The sequence below is a fragment of the Suricata suricatta genome, chromosome 3 (genome assembly GCF_006229205.1).
Source record: "Suricata suricatta isolate VVHF042 chromosome 3, meerkat_22Aug2017_6uvM2_HiC, whole genome shotgun sequence".
NCBI classification, from domain to species: domain Eukaryota; kingdom Metazoa; phylum Chordata; class Mammalia; order Carnivora; family Herpestidae; genus Suricata; species Suricata suricatta.
This window is the reverse complement of record NC_043702.1, coordinates 164,866,236-164,878,938: the sequence shown is the minus strand read 5'-3', so window position 1 is coordinate 164,878,938 and position 12,703 is coordinate 164,866,236. Positions and strand designations below refer to the sequence as shown.

Genomic DNA, 12,703 nt, shown 5'->3' with positions numbered 1-12,703 from the left:
CAGAGCCTGGAGCCTGTCTTGGGATTCTCTGTCTCCCTCTCTCTCTGACCCTCCCCTGCTCATGCTGTCTTTATCTCTCTCTCTCAAAAATAAATTAAACATTAAAAAATTTTTCAAAAAATCCTAAGGTTCAGATGAGTTACATATGCACAAGCATATTCAATTATTTTTATCAAATCATAGACTTTTTAAGCTAAAGAACTTTATTTTTTTTAATTTTAAAAAAAAAATTTTTTGAGAGAGAGAAAAAGAAAAGGGTGGGGGGATCTTAAGCAGTCTTCACACTCAGCATGGAGCCTGACATGGAGCTTGATCCTATGACTCTGGGATCATGACCTGAGCTGAAATCAAGAGTCAGATTTCATCTGACAGAGCCACCCAGACACCCTTAAGCTAAAGAACTTTAAAGATTATTTATTTCAACATCCTCAACTTGCAAATAGAAAATCTGAGCCCCCATCCAACCTACTGCCAGAGTTTAAAGGCTTATGGTTGGATGATCTGTAGTCCTGCAGTGACCCAGTGACTGATTCAGGATGGAATCCCAACACCCAGAAACCTTGACAAGGGACCCTTCCCAAGGCCAGGCACATTGTGATGAGCAAGTGTCAGCACACACATGCTCCCTTTGTCCTGGGCAGAGAGGAGCACAAGCTTGGTTAGGAAACACCTGGCAAGATGGAGGTGGTCAGGGGACCATTCCAAGTTTCCTATCTGCCACCAAGTCAGGAATAGCTCTACCAGGTGGATACAAAAATCATACTAACTGGAGGCCTGGTTCTATGGGTGTACAGATCAAGTTCCCTACGAAGCTGACTCTAAGATGAAAGTGAATATGCAGGAAGTGCTCTGTGGACCAATACACATGGAGGAGAAAGGAAGGCATCAGGATGGGACAGAGGAAAAAGTAGGCTGCAACACAGTCCCAACAAAGGCTCCAGCTATCCCACAGGGAGCCCCGCTGGAGCTGGTGTGGCCTTGCAGGGTGGTCCCAGGTTAGGGTAAAAGGGTACAGGCCTTTGCATCCCAACATTGTCTGTCTAGTCATTGGATATGAGCCGCCGGTGGGCACAGCAGATCTTCTTAGCTGTGGTTGTTTCTCAGAGAGGGCTGGTAACTGAGGGTTGTCAGCCAGCAGCACTCCCAGCCCCTGCAGAAAGCACACCCACCATCCTGAAGGGGGAGCTGGGCCATGTATCAGTGTCCACCACAGGGGAATGCACAAAACCCACTGTCCAGGTTTCATATCATCTTTCATGAGCCTGACTTCAGATGCTGAGAAGCCTCAGAAACTTTCTTTGCTGATTGCATGACATGGTACATGGGAAGTACTTAGACATGTTCCCTCCACGTTGTAAATACTCATTAAATATATTACTATTATTGTTATATTACCATTATTGTTAAATGCCTACCCGACCACATATTGAGTCAAAGGAGGCACATGAAAGTCAGTGACAGCCTGTTCTCCTAATCACAGTCTCCCTGTCCCTGTAAGTGAGGTCACACACATGTATGACAATTATCTGGTGTAAAAGCACTCTATGTTACCATGGGTTGATATTTCTTTTGAATGGAGGTGGGGGTGTGGCTCGCTGCTTGCATTTAATAGTATTTTTATTTTGTGGGAAACTTATATTCGTAGAGATAAGTTCATTCATTCTATGTAGCTACAGTCAAATATGTGCCAGGAAAAGCAGGTGCCAGTATTTATTACAAGTTCCAAAATCCCCTTTATTATCAGGAAATCATTTGTTTCCTACCAAGCATCAGCAAACACTTAGCACGGGAGGGCATGCACTGGGGTTGAAAGACATGTACCATATGTGTGTTGTTTTTGCCCACCCACCAGTCACTCTCCATTTTTCTGGTACTGGTGCCCAGACTTTCCTTCTGGGACTAAGCTTCCTGCCATTTCTTATCATCCAGTCCATCTCAGAGACCATCCCTTCCCTCCACTGAAGGGGAACATATACTTTAAATATACCTAAACCAGTCTCTTGGGCTGAAATCCTGAAGTCAAAAATTACCTACTAGAGAGGGCATTTTTTCCAAAATGTCCTTTGCTTAGGTATATGTTTGCATTCTGCTATGCATTATTTAATGTATCAAGAAGCACATTATTTCAGATAAGATGAATTGTAGACAGAAGTCCCCACAACAAAATGCTCTTTCCAAACCCCTAACTTGCAGTAAAATTCAAGTCAGTAATCCTTCATTGAGCATCCACTGTGTACAATTTGCTATATCGGCTTCTTCAGGTGGTTTTAAAGTGAATAGGACAATGTCCTACCTTAAATAATTGGTAGGATGCATAGGAAAATTCAGGATTATAAGAAAATAAGGCAGGCAAATAAGCATAGCCTTCATGAAAGAAACAGTATTTAAGTTAGGATTTGACAGATAAGCAGGACATCAGCAGATAGAGAAAAAGAATTGAAGTTTCCAGATATAGGGAATAACATAAGGAATTACATGGTGATAGAAAAACAAAACAAGAAAACCCATTTATCTCTATTATCTGGTGTATACAAGAAAATAATAATAAATTACAGTACAAGAGTTGATGGGAACATTCCTGAAGCATCTCATAAATGCCCCAGTGATGCCCTTTGATGCATTCTTTCTTTAAGTAACACAAGGGCATAGGCTGTCTACAAGATTATACTAGAACAATTGATTCTAGTTTCCTTGGAAGTAGAAGTTAGATAAGAGGAAAGAGGCCTATCTGTCTGTCATCACACACAAAAATTAATTTGAAAAACATCGTACACCTAAATAAAAAAATTAAAACTCATAAAGCTTCTAGAACAGGAAAACACAGGTGCTTCTTTATGTCCTTGGGGGAGGCGATGATTTTTCAGACAAGACACAAAAAGCACTAACTGTAAAAACATTGAGCAATTCAGCTTTATCACAATGAAACACTTCTGCTAATCAAAGGTACCATTAAAAATGAGAAGCAAAACTGAAAAGACTGGAGAAAATATTTGCAATAGCTATCTCTAGAAACTGACATTTATCCAGATACTATAAATAATCCTTATGATTAGACAACAAACCGACAAACAACAATAAGACATGAGTTAACAGCCTTGACCGCTATAGCACAAAAGAAGTTGTGTCAATGGCCAACTGGTTATGAAAAGTTACTTTTAGTCATTGGGGAAAAATGCAGGTCAAATCCACAGAGAAATAATACTTCATACTTATTAGGATGGCTCTGATTAGAAACACTGACAATGTCAAAAGTTGAGAAGGGTGTGTAGGAACTGGGGCTTTTATCTACTGCTGGAGGGTGTAAAATGTACCACTGCTTTGGAAAACAACATGGCAGACTTGTACAGAGTCAGAAACATACCCACCTTGTGACTTGGCCGTCACACTCCTAAATTTCTATCCAACACAAAAGGAAACACAGGTTAATACAAAGATCTCTACAAAAATGTTCATGGCATCTGTATTCATAACAGCCCCTAACTGGAATGTAGAAACAAATTGTGGCCTATACCTTGACAAGCTACCTGGTAATAAAAAAAAACAATGATGACAAAACCAACAAAGAAGATGAAACTATAGAACTGATATGGATGTAGTGGGAAAGAAGCAGCATATTTGATGTCTCGATACACTCCAAAAAAGCGAGATTGATAGAAGGGATGGCAGAGGGAAGAAAGGGAAGAAAACAAGCCGGAGGAATAAACTTACAGATTAATATGGTAGAAATTACATCATTGGTGCACAATGAAATAGGTTAAGCCCATGCCATTTCTTTTTTTTTTTTTAAATGTATTCCCATTCCTCATATCTTTCTTTTGTTTTTTAATGTTTTATTTATTTTTGATACAGAGAGAGACAAAGCATGAGAGGGGGAGGGGCAGAGAGAGAAGGAGACACAGAACCGGAAGCAGCTCCAGGCTCTGAGCTAGCTGTCAGCACAGAACCTGACGTGGGGCTCGAACCCACAAACTTGAGATCTGACCTGAGCCGAAGCCGGAGGCTTAACCAACTGAGCCACCCAGGCGCCCCGCCCATGCCATTTCAAATTCAGATATTACGTTCATTTGTATGAACTTGGACATGTCACTTAATTTCCCTTATCGAATAAAGAGTTTGAACAAACTGATCTCTAAGTTTTTTCCCAGTTAAATTTGGGCCTGGTGCAAGACAAATTCTTGCTTTAAAGGAGACAAAAATCTCAATGTATATAAATAATAACCATAATTTATACTGAAACGTTCATGCTTCTGAGGGTCAAATTGCCGTCTACTTCTTCTTCCTTTTTTTTCTTTTCAAATATAAACTCTGAAGCTCTTGGCTTATCTGAGACGCCTTTCTATCATCAAAGATTTGGCTTGAAAATGCTTTCAACCAAAATAAGAGACCTTCACATTAACACTCATTTAACAGCCAGATAAATAAGTCCTCCATTTCCCTTGGCTCATTCAGTCTCTGGATTTGCACATACCCCTCCTCCCTTACCCTCTTTCCTAGTGTTTGGCTCATTAACAGATTCATTTGATACTTTCCCTGGGAATTTGCCACCTTCGTTAGGTGACTTGGGGCAAACAGCTTATGAGAGCCCTGCCTCCCTTTGGATGGTGCTGGATGGTGTTAGTGAGAAGTGGGGTCCCTTGGGGACCCTGATAGGTCCCTAATTAGTGTTAGCGGAAAGAGGGCAAGCACTCCCCAGATCGTATCAGGAAGCTAAATGAGTACTTGTGGCTGCTTACTTTTCAAGGCAAATGCAGGCGGGGAGGGGGGGGGGCGGGGAGAGAAATGCATCCCTAAACACAATTCAGAGGAGAATGCATACAAGTGTTTGCTAACAGCACTGTGAGACTTTATTGGATTTTTCTTTTTGGTCATTTCTTTATTACAGAGAAAATGCATACACATCAGGGAATTGCAATGCAGAGCTACATGAAGACACCAAACATTTAATGTACTTCCTATTTGTCTTTCTGGGAAAGCATGGTTCAATCTTTCATGCATGTTTTCCTGCAGAAAAAGTTTATCCTTGGGGTTGCTGAGAGAGTCCCCAGGGATAGTTGTCCTCAGAGAAGAGCTCCAGGGACATTGGTAACCACCGGTGTGAGTCTCCTCCTCTGGGTGGTCGACAGCCTGGCCTCCAGGACTAATCTTAGAAATTCTAGTCTATCCCACTTAGTATATCCCATTGAGTCTGAAACTAACACCACCTCCTCAGGACTCATTGATAGGGAGGCCAGCCCTCCCATTCACTCCGCAAAGAATCTTAGTGGGGACACACCAGGGCCAGGTGGTCCAGAAAGTCTTTCCTCCCAGCAAAAGGAGCCTCTTAAACCAGAAAGGCTCAAGTACCTATAGGTCCTATTCAATGATAGCAGGATATCTACCATTAAACTATAAGTAAAATTTGTAACGGAACAATTAACGATAGTTGTAATACTTAGGGTGTTTAGGCTTCTGTTAAGCAATCTGACATATTTACAACCTTCAGAAAGTCAAATTATATTACAAAGTTTGGAATAAAATGTCCACTTCCGGGCCTCAGACAATTCTGGGGACCGCCAATTAATTTGAAGAAAATGTGGACACCACCACGTGGCTGCTCCTACAATGCCAGTTTGGGGGGTTAAGGGTTAAAAGGAAGAAAGGCAGCTTGCTCCTCGGACTTTTAGACCCTCAGCCATGAGGACAGGGTCAGTTCAACTTTCAGAATCAGATCCAAAGGGAGTTGGGGGTGTTCTTTTCTTCTTTCTTGGTTTTCCAGTGAAGGAGTGCCTGACCGGAGGCCAGAGGACGTACTGCCATGCGGAGTAATGCACTGGTCTGGCAGGTAGAAGGAATGGTGTGTATGGAGCTGGCGTGGCTTCCAGACGTGAGCCCGGCTGCGTGGCCCCACACCACAGCACACCCCACAGTTGTCAGCCACGGCCGCCTGGCCTCTTGGCCTCCCCTCTCCCCCTCCACCGCCCACCATGTGGCAAGCAGGTTTTAAGGCTAATGAACTATGCAGGCTAAACCCAGCTTCAGACTGAATCATACACTAAAGAGCACCTGAACATGTTGAAAAGGTCTTTTCTTTTCTTTCTTTCTGCAGGCCACATGGGACTTTATTTCTCATCGCACGCCACCTCATTGAACAAACACCATTCCACGTGGGAAGGATAGTCAAAGATTTTGCCAAAATCCATTTGCATTTGAGTAGCTATTACTGTCAGAGGCAAACACGTCATCTCTTTCCTTGGAAGCCTTCGCCTCTCTTCATTGTGCATTCCACTCTCTCACACGTTGCCATGTTTTTATAGGCCCACCACACACTGAAGGTACAAATGATAAATAGATCCCTGTCCAAATGCATTCCTTTCTATTCACATCTTCTTCCTTCCACTCACCTCCAAGGGTGTCTTTCTACCAGCTGATTAATTTTGTGAGTTTTAGCACCATGGTGCGGTAGAGGGCTGCTTAAACCAATGATGGATTTGTCTACCCTCAGGTGCACACTGACCATAGTTATCAAGGCAAGAAGAAGAAATCTGAACGTGACAGCAATTCTCAAAACCCACCTATAATGGTTACATGCATCTGGCTGATTCTGCGTCCAATAAGTCTTATTTCTATCAGACCATGAAAAACTAGTGGGAAAATTCTTCCCGAGGGGTGTGGACATGTTCATGCACTGATTCCATTCTACCTAAAATAAAATGAACTGACTACACCTCAAAGATATTTCGCAGCTATCTCAAATCAACCCAATGGTCTCCATAGAAACATGCATAACATATGGACCAACAGCTCAGCAGGAGCGAAAGACCAGGACTTCCCGTCCCTTTGTGATAATCCTGACACCAGTGTGGTTTTAGTTTTCCATGGCTTGTAGTTGAGCTCACGAGGTGTTGTGTACAGGGTGGTTTTCGGGAGAATGAATCACTGTGTCCTGTCATGAAGATAACATCACTCACAGTGGGGCATTTCCTCTACTTCCTTTGTCGGTGTTCGCATTGCTTTCACTTACATTTCCCCATTTCCTTCTGGTTAACTGTGCCAGACTTAGGTTATCATCCCCATTTCATTGATGGGTGAGGACTGAATGTTCAAGCGACCTGCCCTAAGTTAAGCATCTTCTCACAGGCACAACATGAGATTCCAAGCTGTAGAATTTGAGTCCAGATCCAGCCATCTGTAAACAGCATCAATAACTCCATGAAGGTGTATCGAGCAGGGTAAGTGACGGGCACTCCATGGAGTGCTCCCAATAAGGCAGTTCTCCAGTGTTCACGACCCAGAAAGGGCGAGTGACTCCCTACCTAAGACCTCAGAGTGCTTTTTATTATAACTCTCGGCATATACTACTGACCTAGTTAACATCAGGCACTCTGGGTCTGATCCCACCCAGTGCCCGGAACCCAGGAGATTAAAAAATGCGACGAATAAATGAACAACTACACTGATAAAATTCTCTCAAATATGGATACTGCTAAAATAGAGGCATAAACAAAGCATTATGGAAACAGAAAGAAGAAAGGTACAGAATCCACTTGGCAACTCCATAAGGCTTCACAAGGTGACATTGGAGCCTGAATTTCACCACTTAGAGAAGGGGGGGTACATTCTAGGCATGGGAACTGAGCACATTCGTGTTAGTAAATGTGGCCCTGCAGGGCCTAAGAAGCCATGAGGGGTGGTTGGGGACAGTGTCAGGAAGGGGAGGCACAGAAGATCAGGACGGAAATGTAATTATGGTAACAAAATTCATTCATTTGACAAGTGAAATTTTAACTTAATTGAAGTCATTACAATAAATAGATTGACTGGAACAAATGAAATTGTTTTAATGCAGGTCGATGCTCATTAATTAATTAATTAGAGTGAGAAGATTTGTCTTAAACTATAGTTCCAAAGAATATTATTTTCAGCAAGTTATTTAATACCGCCTGAAAGTTGAACATGAGGACGCAGGAGTAGGCGGCACGTGCGCACCATTGCTGTGCCTAGGAGGAGACAGCCGGCCGGCAGGACAGCCACACCTGGCACGCATTCCCGGGCCTGCAGCCGCACCTCAGGGATGGGGACAGGCCAGCGTCTGAGATGCGGCACCTTTAGGGATCCCTGAGGCCCACTCAGTCAATAATCCCCGGGGTTTTTTATGAGGCTTGGATTATGAGGATTTGGAAAGGGGACGATTAAGTAGTACTTCAAAGACAGCTCCAGCTGCACCTGCAGCATTTATGAAGATCTATTAATAGAAAGCACACGATTTAGCAGTAATCCTTAATTCATAGAAAATCGATGATTTATGCCTTTGGACCCAAGAGGCCCCGAGGACTTTGGTTCACGGGCTGCTTGGAGGCAGGGTGTGTTGGCCCCACATCTGGTCAGGACTGACATCGGTCACCTGGGGGTTCTGCAGGACCCTTTTGGTCCCACCAGTAAATGGAAAACAATTCTGCAGACCCTCAGTCAGTCCCTGTAGAATCTAATCTCTCCTTTTTTTTCTATCCTAGGATATCAACTGCTCTGATGCAGGATCTGGGCCAACAGCCCAGGCCCTAGTGATAGGAGGTATGATGCCAATTTGCTGGGACCTCAAAGCCACACCAGAGGTCTGTCCCTAGCCAAGCTCCTCCCCTCTCCCTCTTCCTCACCGGGACCTCCCTTTTGTCGTCTGGAGACTGGTGGCCACCACACCAAGGAGCATCACTATACCTTGTGGGTGGCTTGGGAATTATGCAGTCCATCGGGGTCCATTCAATCCCAAAGGTTTATGTATTTGAATTCTCATTAAAAGAGTCACGGAACAGATCCATTAATTAAGGTCTGAGTTCACCTCAGAGATCCAAAACCCAGCTGCCTTCTGGGGTTACTTCTGCAGAATATAACAAAAAGACCAAGACATGTTTCCATTTCAGAGGGAAGGATTCAGGCTCTATTATGCTAAAAAGAAAATTCCACAAATAGTAAGGATAGTAAAATAATCTTCTGTCTGTCTTTAAGAAAGGAATATTCGGGAGAAGGTGAGAGGTGGTGGGGGGTGAATATTCTCTTACTTAGGGAATTTGAGACCAGAGAATTGTTCGATCCGTATTCACAGTGTGCAGAAGACCCAAAGATGTATTTCACTGATAATCTAGTCAACTGTTTATAAATGAACAATTGTCTGTGGACAGTTCCATTATTTCATGGTTTCATACTTTTTTTCGTTGTTGTTGTTCCTAGCCCACATACAAATATATTCTTTACCTGTTACTATTTATGTTAAATCCTTTAATTAAATCACCATGCATATTTTAGTTTAGACCCTGGGTAACACCTCCGCCTTGTGAACAGAAATCTGATACACAAAACCAGAACTTTAGGGGGCGCCTGAGTGGCTCAGTTGGCTAAGCCTCCGACTTCGGCTCAGGTCAGATCTCACGTTCTTGGGTTCAAGCCCAGAGTCAGGCTCTGTGCTGACAGCTCAGAGCCTGGAGCCTACTTCCGGTTCTGTGTCTCCTTCTCTCTCTGCCCCTCCCCTTCTCATGCTCTGTCTCTCTCTGTACCAAAAATAAATAAAACGTTAAAAAAAACACTTCAAAGCCCTGTAATTTGGGAGGTGATTAATGTCACTGCAAAGAAGTCCACACCACCACAGGGCTGTTTTGCGTGGACCCACGTAAATTTATAGAGCACTACCATGTAACAGGAAGGACGACAGCGGGGTGGGGGAAGCGGGTGCAAGCAGAGCCCCTGCCCCATGGTGAAGAGCAGCCAGCAATGAGAACAGTGACCACAGGATGCAATGTGCTTCATGGAAAAGAAGTCAGATGCCACTGCCTCGTTTCCCTACACGGTGAATTTCTTTATTATAATATGATGTACAGATTGTTTTTTAAAAAGGCGGCCAATACAGGGCTCCCGGGTGGCTCAGTCTGTTAAGCGTCTGACTTCGGCTTAGGTCACGATCTCACGGTTTCATGAGTTCGAGCCCCGCATTGAGCTCTGTGCTGACCGTTCATTTCAGAGTCTGGGGCCTGCTTCAGATTCTGTTCCCTCTTTCTCTCTTCCCCTCCCCTGCTCACGCTCTGTCTCTCTCTCTCAAAAATAAGCATTAAAAGTAAGTAAATAAATAAAAATAAAAAGAAGCAAATACGTAAAAGTCTAAAGAAGAAAGCAAGAATTGCCATTCATCCCACTGTCTGGAAATAAGCACTGCAAATATTTTGGTGTATTTCTTTCCATTATTTTTTTCTATGCTTATCTTTTCAGAGATAAATGATCAGATGCAGGTACAAAAGCTTTTTGTTGTGGACTGCCCGGTGGTGGCTCAGTTGGTTAAGCGGTCAGACTCTTGATTTCAGCTCAGGTCATGATCTCATAGTCATGAGATCCACCATGGCCTCAGGCTCCCTCCTGACAGCACAGAACCTGCTTGGGATTCTCTCTCTCTCTCTCTCTCTCTCTCTCTCTCTCTTTCTCTGCCCTGCCCCAACTCACACTTTCTCTCTCCCAAAATAAATTTTTAAAAATACTCAGAAGTTTTCTCTTAAACAAATTGGGGTTCACACCCTGTGTTACATTATGTTGTGTTTTCTTCTGATACCCCCTTACCACAGAGCCAGTTTGGATCCTGCCACTAGCTGTGTGTCTTTGGACAAATGATATAACTTCTCTGTACCTCAGTTTTCTCACCTGTGGAATATAACAGTACCCACCCAAGGAGTTATTCTTGGGTATTGATGAGTATTTGTCACATACTTAAGATAACATCTGATGCATCATAAAAGCTACACAATCTTGGTTGTTCTTATTATAATGGCGCAAGCTTGCTCAGCTGTCCTCTGATTACCCAGGATTCAGCGCAGGGTTGCACCCCTGCTGGTTTTTCAGAATATTCATCCTTGCTCATCCTCCATATTGGGTGAGGCCGTGACTACTGGAAAGGTGGCAATTATGGCGCTCCACTACCCAAACTCCCTCCCTGTCATCCTTTTAGTGATTAGTAGCGTCACAATCCAAAATAACACCACGGAAGACAGAAATCCACCATCATTTCTTTCTTCCTTTCCTCTCCCCATTCTCTGTCTCTCACATCCACACCCATACCCCTTTAACACAGGTCTTACTCTTCCCACCAACACAAACATAAATCCTCAACCCCACAGAGATCAAGAGGAAAATGGTCAACCCTGGGCCACGAGACCTATCTCTGGAGTAATTTCTAACCATAATGTCCAAAGGTTTTGGTTTCTTCTTCTGTGTTTCCTTTGTTCTCAGGACTATGATTTCTGCTTTAGACAGCCTTCTATTTGGAGGACATCATTGCTCCTTTTATTGAAGGAATTACAAAGAGAAGAGGGAAAAAAATGCCCTATCTCTGTGTATCTACAGGAAATGAAGAGTTTTCTCTTTCTCCCTCTCTCTCCCTCTCCCTTTCTGAGAGCTACAGTTTGGCAAACACCTCACCTCAGAATTTCTGACATTAATGAGGTAACAGGGAGTGGAGAATTGCCTGCTGAAAGACAAACTTTAGGAAGAGTGCTCAGAGCATCGTGCTCAGCAGAACTGATAAGACTAAACCAACCATAACCAGTAAACAAATCACATGGGAAAGACCAGAAATATGTAATGGGTTTGATCCAAGAAATGTAACTTTGGTGTTCTGTGTGTTGGACAAATTGAGTTATGTGGAGAGAACCAGGTCAGCAAGCAAACCAAGGAGCTGTTTTCCTGTTTGAAAATCTGTAGGCTGGGGTTCTTTTTTATAATGTTGTGGAATAAAACTTACAGGAAAGGAGACTCCTAAAATAATTCTTATTGAGATCACTCTTTCCTGATCTCTCTCTCTCTCTCTCTCTCTCTCTCTCTCTCTTCTCTTTCCTTCCTTTGCCTTCCATTGAGCTCCCTACACCTCTCTGTAGGCCTAACGCTACATTTCCAGCTGGCCCTAATCCAGGCAGATATTTTTACAGGGTAATTCCAAATGCTGCACACTCTCTTCTGTCTAAATGAATGGGCAAGTCTTTTCTAATGTTGTGTTTATTTGCTTGCTCATAAGAGATGCTAAGTTCTTTCTCAAAGACAATGTGCAGGTATCTGTGGACAGCAGAAGGGCTTGTGTTCAAGTACCATTTCTCCCCTCATCCACCATGTGCCAAGCCTTGATTTACTCATCTGTAAAATGGGATTCCTGCCAGTCTGGCCTAGAGCATATAATTATTGTAAGGATTAAAACAGATAACTTTGAAAAATAAAAATAAAAAGAGATAACGTTTGTGTGAAGTGCTTCATACATTTAAAAGGGCTCTCTTACATAACATACCAACTGTTCCCAAACCCAGCCAAGTCTTCTGAGATAAGTCAGTCCTAAGGAAGGATCTAAATCCCATTTCATTCCTAGCCAGATGACAGGCCTGCGTCACTTGCTAGTCTCAGTCTTAATTGGCTGTCTCTATGGGTTGGGCTTCCACCTTTTGTTCTTGAAATTGTTGGTCTTTCCCTCTTTCCACAGAATTCTTTCCTTGCTTCCAACCAAATTAAAAAGTCATCAAGACCAGTCAGGTCTAGAAGCGCCTGGGTGGCTCAGTTGGTTAAGTGTCTGACTTCAGCTCAGGTCGTGATCTCACGGTTCCTGGATTCAAGCCCCATGTCAGGTTCGAGCCCCATGTCGGGCTCTGTGCTGACAACTCAGAGCCTGGAGCCTACTTCAGAGTCTGGGTCTCCCTCTCTCTCTGACCTCTTC

At 43.3% G+C, this 12,703-nt stretch overlaps 1 long non-coding RNA gene across 2 annotated transcripts in view; it reads left to right on the top strand.

The window, feature by feature from the left end:
• Nucleotides 1-8,781, top strand: part of LOC115286831 — a 22,203-nt gene extending 13,422 nt beyond the window's left edge. For both annotated transcript variants that reach the window (XR_003906306.1, XR_003906307.1), the window contains 2 exons: nt 7,117-7,208; nt 8,490-8,781. This is a non-coding gene — a long non-coding RNA (uncharacterized LOC115286831). The remainder of the gene's footprint in view (nt 1-7,116; nt 7,209-8,489) is intronic.
• Nucleotides 8,782-12,703: the final 3,922 nt, after the last annotated feature.